Source organism: Vombatus ursinus, unplaced genomic scaffold (assembly GCF_900497805.2).
Source record: "Vombatus ursinus unplaced genomic scaffold, bare-nosed wombat genome assembly UNPS02010980.1, whole genome shotgun sequence".
Lineage (NCBI taxonomy): Eukaryota > Metazoa > Chordata > Mammalia > Diprotodontia > Vombatidae > Vombatus > Vombatus ursinus.
Genome location: NW_020950758.1, coordinates 5,077,269 through 5,100,962, shown reverse-complemented (window position 1 = coordinate 5,100,962; position 23,694 = coordinate 5,077,269). Strand labels below are relative to the sequence as shown.

At 46.6% G+C, this 23,694-nt stretch overlaps 1 protein-coding gene across 2 annotated transcripts in view; it reads left to right on the top strand.

Annotated features, from left to right (window-relative positions):
- The window catches only part of FAM49A (family with sequence similarity 49 member A), a 94,526-nt gene that overhangs the window by 27,472 nt on the left and 43,360 nt on the right, over positions 1-23,694 (top strand). Inside the window, exons 2-3 of one of the 2 annotated variants that reach the window (XM_027855616.1) lie at positions 12,636-12,761; positions 13,236-13,315. The gene's annotated coding sequence lies outside the window, so the exon portion shown is untranslated. The remainder of the gene's footprint in view (positions 1-12,635; positions 12,762-13,235; positions 13,316-23,694) is intronic. The other variant, XM_027855614.1, reaches the window with a different exon arrangement.

Below are 23,694 nucleotides of genomic sequence, written 5' to 3'. Positions count from 1 at the left end.
TGCTCATTCCCTTCCCCCCTTCTATTGTGTAATTCTGGTCTTTGTCTCGTTAGTCATTCAGTAGGTGCTAACTCTTTGCAGTCTAGGGTGACTTGTGCAGTCTCTACTGTTTCCTTGCATAACCTGCATTGATCCTGAGTCTAGGCTCCTTTAGAAGAATCCTCTGTAATTTCTGTTGGGGATGACATCATTGACCTGATTCAAAGAATGATTGTTATTGTGACGATTAATAATGACAACCAGCATTTCTGTAGTGCTTTAAGGGCTGCAAATAGCTTCACATTCGCTATCTCATTTGTTATCCCATTGGATCTGCAGCAAACGTGGGAGGCGGATGCTGTTATTAACCCCATTTTACAGACTGAGGAAACTGAGTCTAGGAGAGGTTAAGAGGCTTGCCCAGGGTCACACAGCTAGTAGGTGCCTAAGGCTGGATTTGAACTCAGGCCGTCCTGACTGTTAGTTGGGTTCAAGTTGCTGTTGTTTTTAAATCATTCGGGTATCAAAAATGGTTAATAAAAGTCATGAAACAATCTCTGTTCTCCTCAACTGGGTCATAGATTTTCCTGTGTTACTATTGTTTAATCCCCTGACAACTAGGGCAAGACTCTGTAGAAGGCCTATTTTAAGTCTATGCTACATGGATCAGAGTGAGGTACGCCAGTTTAAGCGGGCTCCACCGGCCCCTGGTGGGTCTTGAGCACAAGAATCTTGCGTCTGTCCCAGCGATGGCCAGAGACTGGCACCTTCTGGGTCTCGTGGTCTCAAGGCCCCTGTTCCTATGCAGCTAGAGAGCCCTGTGGCCTTTGCAATGACTAGTCTGTGGACTCCACTGCACTCATGATGCCAGGGTTCATCAAGGCCTGAGTGTGTGCCGCCATGCCTCCTCCATCACGGTAGCCAGTTCTACGTAGCCCTCCCCAGGCTGCAGAAACGCAGCAGATAGGTGAAGCATTTGGAGTCTCCACCTCTTTCCTCACCCATCTGCACCAGGGTGGGAGCCATTGCCTGGCCACTTGAGGAATGCCTCAGCTCCTCATCCTCACAGAAGTCACCGCCGTGGAGCGTGGGTCCTATGGACGTCTTCCAGACATTGCCGTTTGGGCGGAGGTAGCAGCCAGGAACACACAGGGGACACGTGCCCGTCCCGAGTGGCGGTCTTGGCAGACGGTAGATGGCGGGTGGCTCTGGGTTCCAGGGTCTCCCCCTCCCAGCTCTGACATCCCCTGACTTTGGAATTCAAGGCACAGCTGGTGCTGAGGGTGGGCTCCTTCTCCTGCCTCCTCACGTCCAAAAGCCAGCATTGTTTTATCACTTTTACAGCAGCCGCCGATTTTCTGAGGAATCACTTGTCAAGAATTTATCCTCAACCCGCAGGACCCCGCTTGGTGTGATTTGTTGTTCTAGTTTTAATGAGTCAGATGCATCATGTTCCTGTCAGAAAGCATTTTAGAGATTCAAAAGACTCTTGGGTTCTCTAGCCTCTGTTTCTTAACTGACTCTTTGCTTCAAAGGGAGGTCCATATTCATCAGGCCGCTTCCAAAGGAATTTCACGGGCAGGGCTTAGTCTGTTCATTAACAAACCCGTGTTCATATCCACAGGGTCTGAGATCCAGGGCTGGACCCTCTGGGAGATGTAGAAAGAAATGTGATGCCCCATCTGGTACAGGGTTAAGAAATGTCCACAAATCACTCGGATACAAATCCAAATGGGGAGCTTGCCTAAGAGGAGCGTTGGATGTGGGGGATGCACGTTAAGGAAGGATCATCTCCATCTCCAAATGGGACTGGGAGATTGGGTGGGAGAGGAGAAACAAATCGAGGGAGGCTTCCTGGAGGAGGCCTCATTGGACGTGATTGAGGGACTGTGGGACGTGGGCTGTGTCCAGCACAAAAATCAGTATAGGCAAAGGTAGAGCTGGGAGAACACAGGGAGAAGTTGATGGAAAATGGGTGGTCTCAGCTATGAATTACAGGGTCAGGGTGTGTGTGTGTGTGTGTGTGTGTGTGTGTGTGTGTGTGTGTGTGTGTGTGTGTGTGTGTGTCGTGGGGGGCTGTCACACAGAAGAGTGTGTAAGTCCATGGCTGCTGATCTAAGGGAAGGGGCCTTAGGATAGAGAGAACCTCGGTCCAGTGGTGGGAGTAGAACTCCAGTTCTGCTCCTGTGCTGGTGTTTCAGTGAATAGAACCCTGGGCCCGGAGTCAGCAAGGCCTGACTTCACATCTGGCCCTGGGCAAGGCACACTGTCTGCCTCAGTTTCCTCAACTGTAAAAAGGGAGTAAAAAAACAGCACCAACCTCCCAGTTGTGTGAAGACCGAATGAGATAATATTTATAAAGTGTGTAGCTCAGTGGCTAGTACATACTAAGTGCTACAGAAATGCTTACTCCTTTCTTCTTCCTCCCCGCCACCATGAGTGTGCACAGTGAGCTCGACAAAGACCTCTTCTAAGGTCCCTCCCAGCTCTGACCTTCTCTGTTCTGCATTCTAAGGTTCTTCCCAGTTCTGTTCTCTATTCTAAGGTTCCTCCCAGCTCTGACTTTCTCTGGTCTGTGTTCTAAGGTTCTTCCCAGTTCTGTTCTCTGTTCTCAGGTTCCTCCCAGCTCTGACCTCTGTTCTCTGTTCTAAGGTCCTCCCAACTCTGCTCTTTTGTGTCACTAAGGTCACCCTCACCTCTGATGCTCTCTGTCCAATGTTCTGAGGTTCCCTCTAACTTCGATGTTCCATATTCCAAGGTCCTTCTCAGCTATGGCATTTTCTACTTCATTTCAAAGTCCTTCCTCACTCTGACCTTGTATGCTCTTTGTTCTAGGCTCCTGCCGATCTCTGACCTATGGTTGGAAGGCCCTTCCAGTGCTGACCTTCTCTTTTCTAGGTCCCCTCTTGGCTCGGACATCTAGTTTCTGTCTTCCAAAGGCCCTCCCAAGCTCTGACATTCATTATTATAAGAGTCTTATAGACTCTGAGTCAGTGTAATTGGGGAGTTGACACCCACAGATGAAAGCTAAATATAAAAGAGAGTTCTCCAAAGCCATATGTGATGCTAACTCAGTTGAATGGTCCCAGAGGGAGTTGGGAGGAGGGGAGATCACGGGGTCCTGGCTGCATGTGGAAGTTTCCTGAAGCTTGCTTTGGGGGATGAGCTTTGGTTCACCACCATGACCCAGGAGCCCAGGGTGGGGGAGGCAGCGAGACCTCAGCAGCCACCTCTTGCAGCCCACAGGGGAGGGGAGGCATTCTAGCCCAGGGGGAGCTCAGTCTGCACATGCTGGGTCTGGGGCGCAGTCCAAGGACAGCCCAGCAGAGTCACACGTGGAGAATTCTGCCTGCTAAGCCCTGACTCCGTGTAAGCCTTGAACAGTGGGCTGTGGAGCAGAGCTTCCAGCTCCCAAGTATCAGAGTGGGCTTGTCACGGAGCCCTGAGCCAGTTTTCAAATTTACTGCTTGGGAGACTTCTTTCAAAGCAGCTTTCTTGGCTTTGATCGCTGACTGTAGTAGCTCGGGTGTGTCACCAGGTGCTGGGTGAGAAGGCCGCGGTCAGTCCTTCGGTGGGACCCCTTCTCCTGCTGCTGGCTCTGACGGCTTTGACGGGGGTTCACCGTGGCTTGTGCTATTCCGTTCACAGAGAGGGCCTTGAGATACAGCGGGGGGTGGCCTGGCCTTCCATTACACTTCAAGGTGGGCCTGTAGGCCAAGGCTTCCCGCAAACACCGACGTCTTCGTTCATGCAGAGACTTGGCCTCTCTCCTTTTCTCCCTCTGTCTCCACCATCCACCTGCTTTGTGGGCGTCTCTACTGGGGGAAAGAGCAGCAGACGTTGGTGGCTGGGAACTGGGAACAGTGAAGGACGGGATTAATGTGGAAATCCCACGGAGAGGTCCGTCCGTAGGAATGAACGTCTTCCCCACCCAGAACACGACCCAGAACCCCAAAGTCCACATGGTTCTATGGAACACACGGCAGACTTGGAGTCAGAGGCCCTGGACTCAAGTCCTGGCTTTGCCCATGTGACAGGCGATTCCTTTCCTTTCTGTGGGCCTCAGTTTCCCCCTCTGTGAGGGGAGGAGGCTGGACCTGATGATCCTCCCAGGTCTGAATCCTGTGCCCTGAGGAGCCCCAAGAATGAGCTCAGCAGCCTCTGTCTCTAGCTCAGTGATGCTTGGCAGGAGGAAGGGAGGCGGTGCAAGCTGCCTCTGGCAGATGCCAGGTGTGTGACACAGGCCATTACACGGAGCACCGGAAACGGGATGGGAGGTGAGTCTGTGCAAGGTGGCTCGGCTTGGAAATGGCCTGGATGGGCACGGTGGCCTGAATCTAGGTGAAAAAGGACGATGGCTCAATGGTCAGCGCCCAGGGCCCCAGAGGCGGCGTCCAGCTTCCAGAGGGAGAATGGCCAGAGTGTTGGCGGCCTGGTCTGGATGGTCACCATGGGGGAGGGAATCTGTTCTGGGGGTCCATTGGCCCCACGCCCAACCCACTTGGAGAGGCAGCATCAAGGGAGACTTGGAACCAGAAAATGTCATAGGGGCATCTAGTAGGCCCAATGGGTAAAGCATCGAATAAAAATCCAGCTTTAGACACTTACTAGCTGTGTGACTCTGGGCAAGTCACTTAACCCTGTGTACCTCAGTTTCCTCGACAGCAAAATGGGCTTAATAGTAGCACCTCCCTCACTGGGCTGTTGTGAGGATCAAATGAGATAATATTTGAAAAGCACTTAGCATGCTTCCTAGCACATAGTAGGTACTTGCTAAATGCTTGTTCCCTCCCTCACTATCCTGCCACATGGCTAGGGGAAAGTCAATTCATTGCCATGAGTCTGAAGTTCCTTTCTTCCTTTGGTAAATGGAGATAACAACACTTCTTTGAAGTTAATTCAGTAGACATTTTTATGTTTGGAAGGCTTTACTGATGCTGGTAGAATTCACAGCCAGAAAAAGTTGCTGAGTAACACTGTCCTAATTGCACCCGGCGGTCGCCACCTCTCTCAGTGAACATTAAACTGAGTCTTAGTGACCCCCTCAAAGTCTCTAAGAAGGAAATGGCAGAGGTGGGATTCGAACCCCAGCTCTCTGGTTCTGGGTCCAATACCCTTCCCACTGCCCCACACTGCTTCTCGGGGAAGGCTGAGCTGAGTGATGTTGTAGGGCATGGGTTTAGTTACTAACCTGAAGCCTTAGAACTGCTTAGAAAATGCCAATTTTAGCTTCACTTGATTTCTTGACATACGCCGTTACTGGGAGAATCATGGGCTTCAAAAGCTTGTCTCTGGGACCATCATGAGCTTCCTGAAAGCACTGAACTGTCCCCCGAGGCATCAAGGGGACCCACTCACTGTCTTCCATGCGGGAAGTTCCTGACTCTACCCCCAGTCTCCCCAAGACACACGCACTGACTCAATTTGCGATTTTGTAAAAGTGAACTTCTTTTCAGTTAACAAAAAGCACTCCCCTCTTCCTCTCACCTCCTACCTTCCCTATTCAAAAAGGAAGAACACCAGTTCTTATAATAAATGTATATAGTCCAAGCAAACAAATTTCCACGTTGGCTGTGTCCAAAACATCTGCACCCTGAATCATTGAGTATTTTGTTATATTTCCCCTGGACTCATGGTTTGTCATTGAATTGGTCAGAGTTCTGAGATCTAAGTTGCATGTTTTTATAATTTTTCCCCCATGTAAATTGTTTTCTTGATTTTGTTCACTTCATTCTCCGTTGGTCCATATACATCTTCCCAGGTTTCTCTGAAACCATCTCCTTCATCATTTCTTACAGCACAATAGTATTCCATCACATTCATCTACCACAATTTATGCAGTCATTCCCCCAATTAATAGGCATAACCTCAAATTACAATTCTTTGCCATCACCAAAAGAACTGCTATAAATTTTTTTTTATATATGGTTCCTTTTTCTCTCTTTTTAGGGGGTGAGGTGGGATACAGACATGCTACCCTTTGGGGTGTTATAGATCAAAGGGTAAGCACGGTTTAGTAGTTTGAGGGACATTATTCTAAATTTCATCCATAATGGCTCCACCAACAGAAGAATAACCTACCTATTTTCCCACAGAACCTCCAGCATTTGTCCTGTTCCTTTTATGTCAGCTTGACCAATCTAATGCACATGAGATAAACCCTAAGAATTGTTTTAATTTGTATTTGTCTGTTTGTTTCTGATGTAGAACGGTTTTTCATATAGCTATTGATATCTTGGGTTTCTTCCGTTGAGAACTGCCTGTTCTTCTTTTGACCATTTATCAATTAGAAAATGGCTCATGCTTATAAATTTAAATTGGTTTCCTGTATATCTTAGAAATTAAACTTTATCAGAGAAACTTGAGGCAAAGATTTTTTTTTCTTATTTACTTGCTTGTCTTCTAATTTGAGCTGAATTTATTTTGTTTGTGCAAAAAGATCCCTTTATTTGGTCATGAATTCTTTGACTATTCATAGATTTGACTCATAATTTATTTTTTATTCTTCTGATTAGTTTATGATGTCACCCTTTGTGACTAAGTTGTGTACCTATTTGGAACTTAGTATGTGGTACAGGATGTTGTTTTATACTTAGTTTTTGCCAGACTGCTTTCCAATTTTCCCAGCAGTTTTTGTCAAATAGCAAGTTAGTACCTGGTGGGGTCCTTTGGGTTGATCAAAGACTAGACTATTGTGTTTATTCACTTCTGTATGTTATGTGTCTCATCTGTTCCAATGTTTGAGATCTCTGTTAACCGGTAAAGGATCATGCTGATGATTTCTGCTTTGTAGTATAGTTTGAGATTTTGTACTGCCGGGTCCTCTTCCTTCCTAGATTTTTTTTTCTTTCATTATCTGCCTTGAGATTCCTCTAGATGAATTTTGTTATTTTTCCCTAGCTCTAACAGTTAATACTCTGGTAGTTTCGTTGGTATGGCACTGAGTAAGTAAATTAATTTAGGTGATCATGGTAGTATATATTTTAGTATATTGCCATCTCTGAATCACATTGTACCTCCTCCTCTGCCCCCACCCCCAGTACCTGCACCCACTGTCCATGAAGTTGGGAACACCCTTGCTTTTCATGTCAATAACCAATTGTTTCCAATCTGTTGAGATAAGTTAGTCAACCAGTATTCATTAAGTGCCTACTGTATGCCAGTCACTGTACTAGGAACACAAAGTCAAGATGAAACCATTCCCTGCCCTCAAGGAGCTTACATTCTACTGAGGGAGACAACATAAATAAGTGAAATAAATATAAAGAGTAAATACAAGCAGAAATGAAGTAAAATCAATTTCATTTTTTCATAATGTTGCTCATTATGTCCACACCTGAGAAAAAATGATTGAGTTGCTGATCTCAAGGATCTGACAATCTAGTAATGTAGCAAGACGAGTCAAGGAAAACTACCATAAACATCAGAATGAACTCACTTGGAACAGAATGAGAGAATTTTAACCAAGCGACTTTGGATCAGGAAGTTGTTTAAGGTAAGAAGGGAGGGATCACCGTGAGCTGGGCTGAGCCAAGACTTCCTGGGGAAGATGGTGCCTGAACTGGACCTTGAAGAAAAGGGAAGATGTCAACACTTGCTGATGCAGAGGGACAATGACTATAGGGACTAGGAGGAGGGGAGCAAAGCAGTCAGGAGGGCACCAATATTTAGGGATGGCCAAAAGTACAGGTCAGCTAGAACATAGAAAACGTGATGAGGAGTATTGGTGACTGAGGTCATTATAGCTATAAGCATATTTGAAATGATGAAATCCAATGCCTTTGTTTTATGGTTTTATGAGATAAGACCAGAAAGATAGACTGGACCCAGGTGATGAGAGGCCTTGAATGTCAGGAGAAGAAGTTTACATTTTCATTAATAGCCAATCAGAAGCTACTGATGGTCTTTAGTGACACCTGTCTCCACAGACAACTCATAGGACTTTTGAAGACTGTCTCCCATGTCTGAAGTTTACTCTCTCCTCCTTTCAACCTCTTGGCTTCCATTGGGCCCTAAAGTCCCAGCTTCTATAGGCAGCTTTTCTTGATCCCACTCGACGCTAATGCCTCTCTTCTCTTGATTACCTCCAGTTTATCTTGTTTGGACCTCATTTGTCCGCAGATGCTTTCTTGTCTCCTTCATTAGATCCTGAGCTCATTGAGGACAGGGACTTTGTTCTTGCCTTCCTTTGTATCTTCAGCACTTAGCACAATGCCTGGCACATAGCAGACTCTCAAAATGCCTGCTGACTGACTCAGCAAGGGGGGAATGTGAATTAGGGGTTTTATGACCCTCAGCATCAAGAATAAATCAATGATTGAACAGTCAGAAGGTCACAGAGAGTTTAGGTGAGAGGTGATGGAGAACAGGGGAGAAGCTAACCCTAGCCTGTCAGTGCAGTGTGGGGGAGAGATCCCTGAATTTGGAGTCAGAAAGCCCTGGATTCAAATCCTGTCTTTAGCACTCACTTCATAGGATCATGTATCTGCAGTATGGAGGACCTTCAGAGGCCATGTAGTTCAACTTCCTCATTTTACAAATGAAGAAACTGAGGACCAGAGATGTTAAGAAATTTGCCCCAAGTCACATGGTAGCAAGCATCAGAGCTGGGATTCAAAGCCAAGTCCTCCTGGGACCTGTACATCCAGTACCCCTGTTCCACTCTGCCACATTGCTTCCCAACGTTGAGTTTGAGGCATGAAGATGGTAGAGGTGGTGACAGAAGTGGGAAGGGCTGTAGAGGTAAGTAAGAAGGACTTGAAGGAGGCTAGATTCTCCAACCTTGGGCTCAGGAACGTTCTCCTCTGTCATAGGCAAAGACCAATCAGACTTGAGTTGTGTCCTGATTCCATTAGAAATCACTCTAAATGGGAGCTGTTGCCCATCAGGGATCTCCTACCTTTACACCCCTTTTTGTACATATATGGTCATGGTGAGGCACCGCAGCCTGGGCGTACACTCAGCATAAGGCCTCTCCATTGCCCCTTGGGGCTCCTGGAATTTTCATAATATATTTGAACACAGAACAAAGGATTTGGTGTAGTTTTCCCAATAGGCGTGTTAGGTAATTCTGACAGATACTGTCAGCCCCATTTTAAAGATGGGGAAACTGAGTCTCAGTTTTGGAGAGGAAGGGCCGTCCTTTGGTCCACATGGTTAGTGAGTGCCAGAGGTTGGACATCTGTCACCTTCGGGTTTGCAGTCTGCACACCCAGCACCGCTCTCTCCTCTGCAATGATGGATTCAACCAGGCAGCAGCAGGTCGATTCCTTTGAAGAAAATGTGTCGAGGAAACCAGAGACTCCAGCTGTTTTAAAAATTTGTTCCTGCTGAGTTATTTGGAGGCTTCTATAGCAAGAGCTATTTAAAGATGAGCCCATGCAGGCCTAGGTGAGTGGCAGAAAAGCATGGGGATTCAAAGACCTAGTCTGCTCTTCCCCACCCCCATCCCCAGCCCCAATCTGCCTCTTGTCAGCTTTTCTCCCTGCTGCTTTTGGCTCCATCCCCTGGGACTGAGCAGAAACAGGTCAGGCCCCCTTCTGGATCCCCATGAGCCTGTGGTCCAATCATGGGGATTTCTGGGTCTTGTGGGTCATTGAGAGTCCCAAGATATCTATTAAGACAGCCACAGGTATGCTGGTGACCATGAGCAGCCTGGGACCAAGGATTCTTGTCTCAGGAAGAGCAATCTGAGAGCTTGTCTTTACATCATCACCATCATCACCATCATCATCATTATTATCATCACCATCATCATCAGTAGGCACTTCACAAATATGATCTCATTTGATCCTCACAGCAACCCTGGGAGGGAGGTGCTATGATTATTCCCATTTTACAAACGAGGAAACTGAGTAGGCAGGGGTTAACTGATCTGCTCAGGGTCACACCACTAGTTAGTGTCCAAGGCTGGATTTGAAATCAGGTCTTATCCATTCCAAATCCAGGGGCCACTGAACGTCCAGGGGAAGGCAAGGAGGATTAGGAGACAACAGAACACCCTAAGGAAGCTTAGCCTGGAGAAGACTCAGGCTATACACGACCATTGTCCTAAAGGATTTGAGGAGATGTCCTCTGGAGAAGAGATTCACTTTTTCTTTTTGGCCCCAGAGGGCAGAGTTGTAGTAGTGCAGAATGGCTTGCCTTGGGAGGCAGTGAGCTCCCTGTCACTAGAGGTAGACGGGCAGAGGTAGATGACCTCTTGTTAGGGATGCTACAGAGGGGATTCCTGCTCAGGTGTGAGTGGGTCTGAAATGCTTCCAAGTCAGACATTATGTGGTTCTGTTTAACCAACGACTGGTTATGAAAGCCTCTCGTTGATATTCTGAAAGGTCATTGTAGACAATTTCCCACTGAATCCAATGGCTAAGAGGCAGAGAATATAGGGGGTATTTTATATGGCATAGGGAAATGAGTTCAGATCCCGCCTTAGTCACTCAGTGTCTGACCCTGGGCAAGTCCCTGAACCTCCTGACTCTTCAGCCTGGGAACTTGTCTGCATAGACATTAGAGGGAATTCTGACATTGGGAGTCTCCTACAGTGACCTGAAAGAAATCCCAGATTGTCTCTGGATTCACATAACTTTATGTTCAGGGAGGACTATTTCCAGATGTGTTCATTCTCTCTCTCTCCCTCCCTCCTTCCATTTCTCTCTGTCTCTCCATCTCTCTCTCTCTCTCTCTCTCTCTCTCTCCCTCCCCTCTCCTTCCCTCCATCTGTGTCTCTGTGTCTCTCTATCTCTCTCTCCCTCTTCTATATGGGAGTTAGTATTTTTGTGCAGAGCTCTGAACCAAACAGTGAGATTTCTGTGGGCAGACCAGGAAGCTAGTTCCCAGGCCTTGGCTTGCCCTGGTCCTGCCGTCCCATGTCCCTGCTTGACCTGGCTTTCCCGGAAAGGTGCTGTGTAAACACAGTGTCCAGTGTCAGTAAACAGCTGCCATCGATGTTTATCTGGAGGGAGCTTTTCGATCTCTCTTGCCTGAGTCTGGGCAGGCAGCTGGGCCCGACTGTGGCATGGAGGGGACCCCCCCCCCCATTTCCTTGCTCTTCCCTCAGCCCCATCAAAAGCAGCACCAGCAGCCATGCTCCCCAATTTGTCATTGGCTGCCTCTGCCCCTCCTCCCCACATCTCCAACTTTGTTTATTTCCATCTTTTTCTATCCACCAGTACTCAGTACAGTGCCTGGCACATCAGTGCTTCATAACGCTATTGACTGATTGGCTGCCACTCAATCAGCTTTGGAATCTGTAGTCTTAGCATGGTCTTAGCATTGGACTCCGTGGTCTATGGAAGGCCAGTCAGGCCATTACCGTCACCAGGAGACAAGTGACTGTGGTCCCAGCTGCTGAGTTTGAGGACATGCATGCGGTTAGGATTTTGTGGTTGGAGTTTCCCCTCCCCCTGCCAGCATGGGGCTTTTTCACTTTCTTCCCCATTTGGTGGCTGTTCTCCTTAATGAGCGTGTGGCCTCAGCATGACTCAACAGCGTGCACTATGAGAAGTTTCTTCCCAACAGCTGGATGCTGTTCATGGGATAATGGTTTGGGGGTGTGGGAAAGGATGGAGGGGAGGAGGATCTGCAGCTGCAGGGTCATGGCCTCGTGGGACCCATCAGTGGTGTGAGATGCAAACAAGTCTCCTCTCTCTGGGCCCCATGTCCCCACGTGTTAAATGACTGGCTTGAATTTGGTTATCTCCAGCCCCCCTCCCAGCTCCAACATGCTGTGTTCTCTGTTCTAGGCCCCCCAACTCTGACATTCCATGGTCCAAAGTCCATCCCATCTCTGATAATCTCTATTCTATTTCACTTTTCCCCTCCAAACTCTGTTTTCTGGGATGAATTTTGGTGCTGGTGAGGTCTATATGTCCATTTATCAAATAAAACAAACCTACAGTGTTCAGGGCATTAGTGACGGGGAAAAAGATAAATTGGGCTCCATTGATGATGAGGGCTATTTTACTGTGGAATTCCTCCCTGACCAGGTGATGGACTGGTGGAGCCTGGTTATGGTCAATATCACATCTCAAAAATATTTGTCATGGCATCTTTGCAAAATATGATGTGTCTGAGCAGCAATTTCTTTGGAGAAGTCTATATGTGAGGAAGAATAGAGATCACAGGCTGCCCTTCAAGATTTAAGGAGAAAATTCTATCTATCACTTAGTGTGCTCATTAACCTAGCCTCGGCCTGGCACACATCTCCTGCCTCAATGAGTCCCAAAGTCCCGATTCAACAGAATCAAAGAACCACAGACAGTTAAACCTGAAAAGGGTCTTGGAGAACATGGAGTCGTCATTTTACAGATGGGGAAACTGAGGCTGAAGTTCAGCACCCAGCTCCTTTTCATGTCTGAGAAAGGATTTTATAGGAAGTAGATGGGAGGGCTTCCTAATTTCCGTAAGATCTGACAGATGGTGAACAAATGCATCTCTTTGTGCCTCGGAAGGATGGAGGTCTATGAATATTGAATGTTTCATACATTGTCAAATGCAATTGCCATGTCAGTTGTTTCTGCTTAACTGTTGTTCTTTGTTTTAAGGATATAGTGAAAGAGGAAATTATTATGAAAATGAATCTGATCTCTAAAAAAAAATCAACGAAGTAAAATGTAAAAAAGACCTCACCCATCATGTTCCGTCTCTTTGGTTGGCAGACCCAAGTTCCCTGTTCTACTCGCTGGTCATCAAGCGGCAGGCCAGCAGGGCTGCGTCAGATCCCTTTGGCTGAGCATCTTCTCTCTTCCTCTCGGGCCGGCACAGCTTTCTCCAGCCCTGCAGACGTAAGTAAAGAACCTGTTTTTATAAAGGAGAGGGTACTGTCAGGATGTTGGGGAAGGAACAATTACGAGTGGACTTAAGACCCCCATTTGACTCCAAAGCACAGACCCAATTCAACTGGGCACGGTGGGTGAATCACTGAACCTGGCTTTCATGGCCCTTATTTATCCTCTTGTAAAATATCAGGGTTTTTCTGAATGGTCGCTAAGGTCCCTTTGATCTTCTATGTGATAATGACATGTATAGCCAACATTAATTAAAAAAAAACACTTCATAGATTGCAAAGCATTCCATGTACATTATCTCACTTTGGGGGCTCAGACCAGCCTTGTGATTTAGCTACTCTGGCCATCATTATGCCCATTTGACAGCGGAGGAGACTGAGGCTTACCTACTGTCACACAGCTAAGAAGTACCAGGGTGGGAGTCAAACCCATATGATGTTTCATTTTATCCTCAAACTCTCTTGACTCCAGGTCCAGTGATCTTTCCACTTTATTGCTCGGGGGATAGACGCAGGGTCTAAGACCCCTCCCTGAGATCCCTGAATTTTAAGGTATTTTCCATCTTTGACAATCCATGTTCTATGTTCTAAGCTCCCCCTCGCCTGTAACATTCTATGTTCTAAGGTCCCTTCTAGCTCTAATATTCTTTGTTCTAAGGTCTCTCTCAGTTCTAGGTTCCAATGTCCCTCCCAGCTCCTACATTCTGTATCCTGTATTCTGGGGTCCTTTCAGCTTGAGCCCTAGGGTCTAAGGTCCTTCTCTTCCCCTCTCAGAGCCATGACTTCTGACTTCTGGAATAATAGCAGCTCATATTCCAATATCCCTTAGGATCCTAGCTCTGTAAGGGTCCTCAGAGCCCATCTAACCCAACCCCCTCCCCATTGTACAGAGGAGGAAACTGAGGCCCATCCAGCAAGGCCACACAGCTACCAAGTCTCTACTTGTGTTTCCAACCCAGGCCCTGTATCCCCGGATCTGTTGTTTTCCACTGGGCCCCATGCTTTGTATATGATGTTTCATTTTATGCTTACCCTATGTCTAGGCACCATTATTACACCTTGTTTACAGTTGGAGGAACAGAAGTTGAGAGTTTGTCCTTGGGTGGTGGCTAATAACTGTCTGAGGCTGGGAATGAATCAGGGTCTTGCCGACTCCAAAGTCAGTGTCCTGGCCCATTATGCCCAAGGCCACGTGGCATCCCCTTGGGTCCGTTTCCGTGTGTGATTGGTATCTAATGCAGGACCAGAAACCAGAGAATAGCAAAATGTTAGAACTCAAAGTGGTAATCTATGATTCTTGGAACCTAGAACTTAAGAGCATCAGAAAGGGCAGAAGAAACCCCGAATCCATCTAGTCCAGATGCCTCATTTTGCACATTGGAAACCGAGGCCAGAGAAATGAAGAAATACTCCCATTATCTCTCTTCCAACTTGGTTGGACAAAGGCTGCTTTTGAAGCTGCTGTCCTTCTCCATTTCATTCCTCCCCCTTTCCTCACCCCCATTATCTTCTTTCTTCCTTCTTCCTCCTCGTATTTCAATTTCTCTTTCTCCTGTCAGTGTTCCCCCCCGCCCCCCGTGGTTATTTGAGGGCCTGAGAAGAACGGAGAATGTGTCTATTGGTCACATCCTTGCTGGGCCTTTCCATGGTATGGCACATTCTCTGGGTGGAGATCTGGGGCCAAAAAATGGATTTTGTGTTATTTTGTTTGTTTCTGTTTTTCTGCCCTATAGAGCTGAGGCAGAACCCTACAGAAGCTCTTTGATGTGACTCTCAGGGCCATGAAAGATTGCTTCTTTGGTCACCGTATCACACAATTACCTAAAATTGAGCTTGCAGACCACTAGCATCCCCATAGCCTTTTCAGATGAATTGATCCCTAGTCATGTCTCCCCTAGAGAGGAGAATGAAGTTGATTTTTTGACCAAAGTATAGAATGTTACAGGTCTAACTATTCAATTTCATCATATTCGATCAGCCATGATGATCCAGCCTGTGGAGAACTTTTGAGGTCTTGACTCTCTTGTCCTTCAATGAGTTGATTATCCCCCTTGAAGTCTGGGGTCAGCTGATACTTTGATAATCATGTCCAATGTGCCTTTGTTCAAGTGTTTGATAACGTTGTTGTCAAGCAAAGGGACATAGATTCCTAGGGCCAGAGACTGAAAATTTATCAGCGTCATCATCATCAATGATAACAATGAGAGCATTTACATAGCATCTATTATGGGCCAGGCACTACACAGACATCATTGCATTTGATTTTCACAACAACTTTGGAGGTAGGTGTTATTATTATCCCCATTTCACAGTTCAGAAGCTGAGGCAAACAAAGATTAAGTGATTTGCTCAGGTCATACAGCTAGTAAGTGTCTGAGATCGGATTTGACCTCAGATCTTCTTGACTCCAGCCCAGGGCTCCACCTTGATTGTTTCTGTTTTCTTCTGCCCTTTAGCGAGTGACAGAATCTAACATAAGCTCCACTCCCTAGCTGCCTCGACTCCCCTTCAAGTTGAAATTGGGACACCGGTGTCCACTCTTTGTATCCAATCTCTCAGTTTAATTCCATGGTTGGAAGGGATCTCATTGATCATGTAAGGCACTTAATAGTATTTTTTTCCAATTACATCTGAAGGTAGTTTTCAAGATTCGCTTTTATAAGATTTCAAGTTCCAAATTTTTTCTCCCTCCCGACCTCACCTCCCCCCTCCCCAAGACAGCAAGCAATCTGATATAGGTTATACGTGTGCAATCATATTAAACATATTTCCGTATTAGTCATTGATCATGTAATGTAAACCAAACCTAAAGTATTCCACAATGTAACACATGAGATGGGTGGTCATTCAGCCTCTGCTTGGAGACCTTCAGGGCTAGGAAGGGAACCCACCATTTCTTAAGGCACCCCATTCCACGTTGGAAGAGTTCAAATTGTTGGATATGTGGTCTTGATATTTCATTTTTGAGAGCTGACAACTCTCTTTTGTTTTGCACCCTTTGAAATCTCTCCTCAATTTAGAGTGAATATCAGATTAAGCCCAATGTCGCTCAGTCACAGACTCTAAGAGGGAGTAGTTACTTCCCCCTCAAGGTTCCCATCATTTCCACAATGGCAAACGGTTTCTTCTTGTTGGTGAGAATCAGATCAAAAATAGTAGTTCCCCTTGTCTGTTCCTCATTAGGGCAAGTTAAGCAAAGAAGAAGCAACAGCTAGCTCTCTGCTTTGAGAAGAGAAAGCTCAGGGAGATGTCAGGAGAAATGAAGCCTCCCATTGCTGCTATGCTAACACCCTAGCTTTGTGATCAGTGTCCCAAATGATGCACCTATTTCTCCTCTCTGCCTAAGTGGTCTGTAGAAATTCTCATAACAACATTGTTCTTCTTCCTACCTTTGTTTCTCTACACTGAAATATTCCCTGACATGCTTCCCCTCTCCGATTCCTGGATTCCATCACACCAGAAGGTCTTCAGCAGGATGAATGCTGCTCTACTTGTCTTCTGTTACTTATCTATCCTTTGAGTGTGAGGTATCCCTTCTAAAGCCTTATTCCAGTCACGTGTGTCATCACACCACACCTCAGTGGCTGATGAAGAAGAATTTGTCTCTTTGCATTACATTCTTCCTTTCGTCTTGCTCCCAACCCATATTTAGGGCAGTCGTGTATAGACATTTGGAGATGTGGGTTTTCATGCTTGCTCCTTTTTTGGATTTCATTTCTTGTGAATTTCTGAACATTGCTCCTGCTATTCTCCTTACGCTGTGGCTTCTCTCTGTGGTATTTGGCTTAGTGCGTGGACCTAGGCAGTTGGCTCCCTCCCCCATCCTCTTCAGCTGAAATCCCTTTTGATTCAATTTTCACAACTGCAGCCAACGCATTCTTACTGGCCCCTGTCTTGTATGTGCTGTCTCTTGCCAACAACCTGTCATCCCTACGTTTCAAGACACTGTCCAGAAATCCAAATCCCGTGGTCAGACAGCATCTTCCTAGCCAACTGCTTGCTTCTCCAAGCTGCCTTACTCATCCAAAGCCATTTCTTTTGTTCTGGACCCAGGAGGAAAATGCCACCTGTACACCCAAGATCTCCATTTCCTTGCTCAGGACTTTACCCTCCTTTACAATCCTTTCTGGATTCCTTGGAGTAGCACCACAGAACTCTAGGATATCAGAGTTGGAAGGGACCTTGGTGGCCATCCAGTCCAGACCACATTTGAAAAGAATCACCATCATTCTACGCCCAGTAAGCAAGTGTTCATCTCCCCTGTGCATGAGAAGGAGGGGGAGCCTGCAGCCTCCCAAGGCAGCCCATTCCTCTTTCTGACAAGCTCTGTGAGGAGGCTGTTTTCCCTTCAAATGCAGCCTCCGGTTGTCTCTCTACAACTTCAGCCTATTGCCTCTGGCCTTGCCCTTTGGAACCAAACCAATGTATGTGAGTTAGACTGGAGAGATGGTCTTTGAGATCTCTCTCACCTCCCACGTTCTGTGTTTCTGAGTGGCCTAATTGTTCTACCACACTGTGGTCCTTTAGATGCTCGGAGATAAGGATCTTCTCCACCTCTCCTCCCCACCTATTGCTAGTCTACCACTTCTCTTGCCCAGCTCCTTTAATTGGTCTTCTCATGACTTGGACTTAAATCCTTTCCCCTTCTGATTCTGCTGCAATGGGCATTCTCTGTGTTATCAATGTCTTTTCTAAAATTATCACCTACAACCTTCTCAGCATGGTGTCATCATCTGATTTGAAAAGCATGCCAGAAATACCTTTGTGCAGATCATTGCTAAAAGTGCTAGACGGCGCAAGACCAAGCTCTGATCCTTAGTTAGAGGCACTCACTCCCCATAGATCTTCTAAGTGATGTCAAGGCAAAATTGTTTTCTGTTTAAAGTTTGACCGTTCTGCCATGACTGAGTCAACTGAACGGCACAGTGAGTCAGCTAGCATTTATTAAGAAGGGTAGCAAGGTGGCACAGTGACTAGAGTATGAGCCTAGGAAGACCCTTCATCATGAATTCAAATCCAGTCTTAGACACTTAGTAGCTATGTGGCCCTGGACAAGTCACTTAATCCTGTGTGCCTCAGTTTCCTCATCTGTAAAATGAGCTGGAGAAGGAAATGGCAGACCACTCCAGTATCTTTGCAAAGAAAACCCCAAATGGGGTCACAAACAACAGCAACAAATGTGCCAGGAGCTATGCTAAGCCCTAGGGATGCAACAAAAGGTCAAAGATGTCTCTGCTTTGAAGCAGCTCACAGTTGAGTGGGAGAGGCAACATGCGGACAGATATAGACAGGCTGAATTAAGAGCAGTCTCAGAGGGAAGGCATAAGGACTGGGAAAGGCTTCTTGTGGGACATGGGATTTAGCTGAGACCTGACGGAAGCCAGGAGATGGAAATGGGAAGGGACAGAGTTGTAGACAAGGGGGAAAGTAGGGGAAATGCTCCGAAGTGGGAGAAGGAATGTTTGTTTGCAGAACAGCCAGGAGGCCAGTGTTGCTGGATCAAGAAATGGAGAGTAAGGTGGATGAAGCCTGGAAAGGCAGCAGGGGGCCAGGTTCTAAAGGGTTTTGAATGCCAAACAGAGCATTTATCCTTGCTCCTGGAGGCAATGGGGAGCCCCTGGTGTTTACTGAGTAGGAGGGTGACACAGTTGGACCTATGCTTTAGGAATATCAGTGTGACAGCTAAGGGTGGAGTGGAATAGGAAGACACTGGAGGCAGGAAGACCAATGAAAAGGCTACTACGATGGTCCCCAAAGAGGTGATAGTCCACACCAGGGTGGTGCAAAAAGGGACATAGGCAAGAGACGCTGGAAGAATAATCACAAGATTCAGAACCACTTGTCTATACGGTGTGGGTGAGAGTGAGCAGTCAGTGCTTTCTCGGAGGTTGAAACTTGGCAGACTGGGAGGATGCCCTGTCCTCAGCAGTAATAGGAAGCTCAGAAGAAGGGACGGGTTTGGAGGGGAGCAGGGGAGAGATGAGTTTTCTTTTGGATGTGTTCACCTTAAGATACCTAGTCAAGCCACATCATGTCAGCAAGCATTGATTAAGCACCTACTATGTGCCGAGCACTATGCCAAGTGCTGGAGATAAAAAGAAAAGGGAAGAGGGAATGTCCAAGGGGAATCCACTTAGAAATCCCCACTATGTAGTTGGGGATATGGGAATGGGACCCAGGAGAGAGATTGGGGCACATAGATCCGAGAGTCATCATAGAAATAACTAGACCCTGGGAGCCGGTGAGGTCGCTACGTGAGAGAAAGGAGAAATGAGGGCCCTGGGCAGCGCCTTGGTGAGACACACCATTACTGGGTGTCACGTGGATGCAGATCCAGCGAAGGAGACAGAGGAGAGGTCAGGAAGGAAGGAGGAGAGCCAGGAGAGATGTCTCAAAAACCTAGAGAGAAGAACATAAGGCGGAGAAGAGGGTGATCAACAGTGTCAGGGGCTTCAGAGAGCTCAAGAAGGATGAGGATTGGGGAAAGGATGTTCAATTGTCAATGACAAGATCGCTGGGTACCCACGGAGAGAACGATTTGGTGGAAGAACGAGGTTAGATGCCAGACTACAGAGAGTGAGAAGAGAGAGAGAAGCTGAAGCGCTGCCTCTAGATGGCCTGGTGTGGAAGATCCTTCCACGGACGCAGGTCGATGGGCTTTGGGAGCTGCCCAGACCCCTGAGAGCTTTCATGACTTACCCAAGGTCACGCAGTGAGTCTGTGTCAGAGGCCAGACCGTCCCAGGTATCCTCCAGCCCGCCGTCCAACTCCACGTTCCTCCTCACCGTCTTCCTCTTTATCCTCACCTTTGCTGTTATATTTCTCTTAAAAGAATTTCTTGACATCTTTCGGTTTTAGTTCACTTGCATTCCCCAATGTGTGTCTCCTGCTCGCTCAGGGCTATCCCTTAGAGCAGGAAGAAAACAAATTTTAAACATAACAATATAATACAGCGGAAAGCTTGACATTGTATGCCGCCTTCTATACCCGTAGTTCTCCACCTGTGCAAAGAAGCAGACGAGATGCTTTCTAAAGCCTCTTCACTGGGGCCATTATTTAATTCACAGGTAGAGAAAAATGATTTTAATAATGAGACAGGCACAGAGCCAGTGATCTCATTGACATAAGTTAGAACTCCTACCACAGAAACTCCCTTTCCTCCAGTTTGAGGTAGCACCTTCACTGCTCCTAGTTTGAAACAGTTGTCTACAACACTCAAAGGCAAATGACTTATCCAGGGTCACACAGCCAGTATTTGTCAGAGGCCAGACTTGACCCCAGATCTTTCTGGCTCTAAGGTGGCCATTTGCTATTGCCACACTACCTCTTGTAAAAAAAATCAATGATAATAATATTATCACTATTATTTATTATCAGTAATAACATCATTATTGTTATATATAATAATGTTGTTACTCTGATTGTCCATAACAATGTTATGATTACTATTATTAACAGTACTAACAACATTGTTGATAAAAGTAGCAAAAATATGTTCAGTAAAAGCAATGCCCACAAAACTCCCCTTTTGAGGCAAACAATGCAGTGTGAATTCTGGGGAGTGTCCTGTGGCAGAACAGGAAAGATTTTTCCAGCTTCTGGGTTTTCCAAGTTTCCATCCCTAGCTCTGGCATCCTGCTTTAGGCTCCTAATGTATTTTGTGATAGGCTCTAGGAGGGCTGAAAAACACACATAGAGGAGACCTGGACCACCAGAAATCTCAACTCTCTGTTTTCCCCCTTTTGCTCAAACCCCACTCTCTGCGATGCTCCCTCGGGATGTTCCAAAGAAGTGCTTCCTGGCCTGTCTATCAGCCTGTGCACAGTGAGGGCTCTGGCCCCCATCCTGTTGGGTTTTTGGGGTGTGGTGACCAATACAGCTTCCAGGAGGCCAACACCAACTCCATTTTGACCTCCCCCCCACTGACCCACGTGACCTTGGCCAGTGCAATTTTGTGCCCTGGTTTAACAAGGGTCTGAAGTTGAGTGGACAGCAGAGCTCTGGGCCCGCTCTGAAGGCTCTTAGCCCTTGGGATGCTGCCTCCCCAACCCCTCACAGAGCACTTTGTTCCTGCCTCCCATTCTGTGTATAACGGTGCAACCATGTGTTGTGCAGCTATCTGATCTCATTCCCCTCCTAGCCTTGAGCTTCATGAGGTCAGGGTCATGGGATCCTGAACTTCCAGCTGGCTGGGCTCCCAGAAGCCATCACGTGCACCCCTCATTGTACAGAGAAGGAAAACGATGAAACTCAAGAGGCGAAGTGACTTGCCAATGGTCATGCTTGACCACCAAGCATTTTTTGGGCATCTATGTGCCAGGCACTGTGCCAGCTTCGAGGGATAAAGAGGCAGAAATTTAAAAAAAAGTCCCTGGCATCAAGGAACTTCCATTCTATCATGGGAAATGGTATGCGGCAGACTTGGAATTCAGACCCTTGCCCCTGGAGCTCCATCATCATGGAAGACTGTACCATGTAGGTCTAGACTGGGTGTTTCCCCTTGTCAGCACATAGACCAACGCTCTATGTGTAAATGCGTATCCTGATCATGCTTTATGGTTATGAAACTCCTAGTTCTTGCCTTCATGGTATTTACAGTCTGATGATATGATGAAGAATTTTTGTTGCTGTTTCAGTTTTCTTACTGGTCTTTTGCTTCCATTTGCCTGGGGGTGAAAATAGAAGGAGTAAAGAGGACAGAAGGTATCTTCCTATTCTCGGAATGATGAGGCTTCTACTCCTTCTTTAGGCAGGGAGATCCCCAAGAAAGGCAGAAGAGACGGCTCTGTTTGATGCTCAAGCTGTCCTGGGGCCTGTCCTAGGCCTGGGGGGCTCTGCTGACACCTTTTTTTTTCCCCATCTGCCTGGATTGTTGACTGTAACTCATAGGAGATTATACTTCCAGGTAAGAAGTGGCCAAATGAGGTATGACCAGCCCCTCCTCATCTCCCAATGCAGTTTAAAATGCCAACTGGCACACCATCCAATATCAGGTGCCCTCCATATTCAATATCCTTCAGCTCATAGTAATTGACATTTAAATTGATATTTAAATGGTATCTGTGGGCTTACTAAGGAAATACAAAACCTCAGTTGTTCCCAACAAGCCCTGGAGGCCAATGCTATAAGTTAGGGTGTCCATATTTTATAGGTATGGAAACTGGGGGCCCAGAGCTAATCAGTGAACACACACTATGCCAAGGGCTGGGGCTATAAAGATAGAACAAAAGAGTCACAATCATTAGACAGGAAATTGGTGTCAGAGGTAGGATCAAAGTGTCTCCTGTTTCTAAGGACAGTGCCCTTTCCATGGTTCTACACTCTGTGTCATGGCGTGGAGTCTCTCCAAGGCCAGGCCTAAGGAATAGAAACCCCAACAGGTCCTGCTACCTTCAGTGATTTACTTACAGGTCCCACAATGACCTGCATGACTAGCAGCGGAGTCGGAGCCTGTGCAGCTAAATGCCCACAGACCACTGGGCCACTGGGCCAGTAAGGAGTGGAGGGGAGAGCTGTCCAACACTGCAAAGTATCTCTGCTCTGCTGAAATCCCAGATCTTTGGGAAGCCCTGACAAGTTTGGAAGAATGGAGACTGGTTATCTCTTTATCATTCCTATCATTATGACCAATAAGCGATAAGACTAGCTGATGTTTACATAGCTAGCATTTTTAGATATAAGGTTTACAAAGCACTTTACAAATATCAACTGATCCTCATAGCAACTCTGGCAGATAGGTGCTATTATCCTTATTTTACAGATGAGGAAACTGAGGCAGACAGTGACTCACACAGGGTCACACGGGTTTTAAGTGTCTGAGACTGGATTTGAACTTGCTTCCTAAATTGAAGTTTATGTATTCTTTACAAAGTGCTGCCCTAGAAATCCTATGAGATCAGTAACGTTTGTGTTGTTTCTTTCATAAAAAATGTATTTGTCTCTCTTGTTTTCATATCAAACACATTCCCTTCTCCCACCCTTCCCAAAGAACAAAGGATAAAAAAGTAGGGGGAATACTCAGCCAAATGAACAGTATATTGAAATGGTCTGATGTATTTAGGGTCCAGTATCCATAGTCCCCCACCTCTGCAAAGAGAGAAGGAGAGAGGCCTTGTTGGACAGTGTCTCTTCTCTGGAGGTTACTGGGCTTGGTTATTAGGATGCTGAAGCATTCCATTTTAATCTCTTTGGCCCCTTTTACCATTCACATTTCCATAGTCATGGTTAGTAACACATGAGTTGTTATGCATATTGTGAGAACCACAGTGTGGCTCATGAGAAGCTGAAATTGCCCACATGATTTATAAACCCATATTCTCGTTGGCTGTCATAGTCCATTGGGTGCCATGAGTGATGTTCTGAAGATAAACACACACTTAGGCTCCATGATGGCCACATAGCTCTGGAAGCCACCACCCTCAATGTGCCTGAACTGGCTATAAACAATCTGGAGCTTGCACTCTGGCAGAGTCTTTTCAGGGCTTAGACTCATCCGCTTATGACTTCCTCCTTGCTGAGTGCTCAGGATTGGTCCTGCTCATTCATCTTGGAAAATGATGGCACAGAGATGATTTGGGGACAGAAGCAGGGCCAGGAACAGTGACGAGAAGTTTCAAAGAAGTGAATTTAGACTTGGTGGCTAATTCCTAAGAATTAGAGCTACCCCAAGGTGGAGTGGGCTATCTCAAGAAGGGGAGTGGGCTATCTCAAGAAGTGGAGTGGGCTATCTCAAGAAGGGGAGTGGGCTATCTCAAGCAGTGGAGTGGGCTATCTCAAGCAGTGGAGTGGGCTAGAAGTGGAGTGGGCTATCTCAAGAAGTGGAGTGGGCTATCTCAAGCAGTGGAGTGGGCGATCTCAAGAAGTGTTGTGGTCTATCTCAAGAAGTGGAATGGGCTATCTCAAGAAGGGGAGTGGGCTATCTTAAGCAGTGG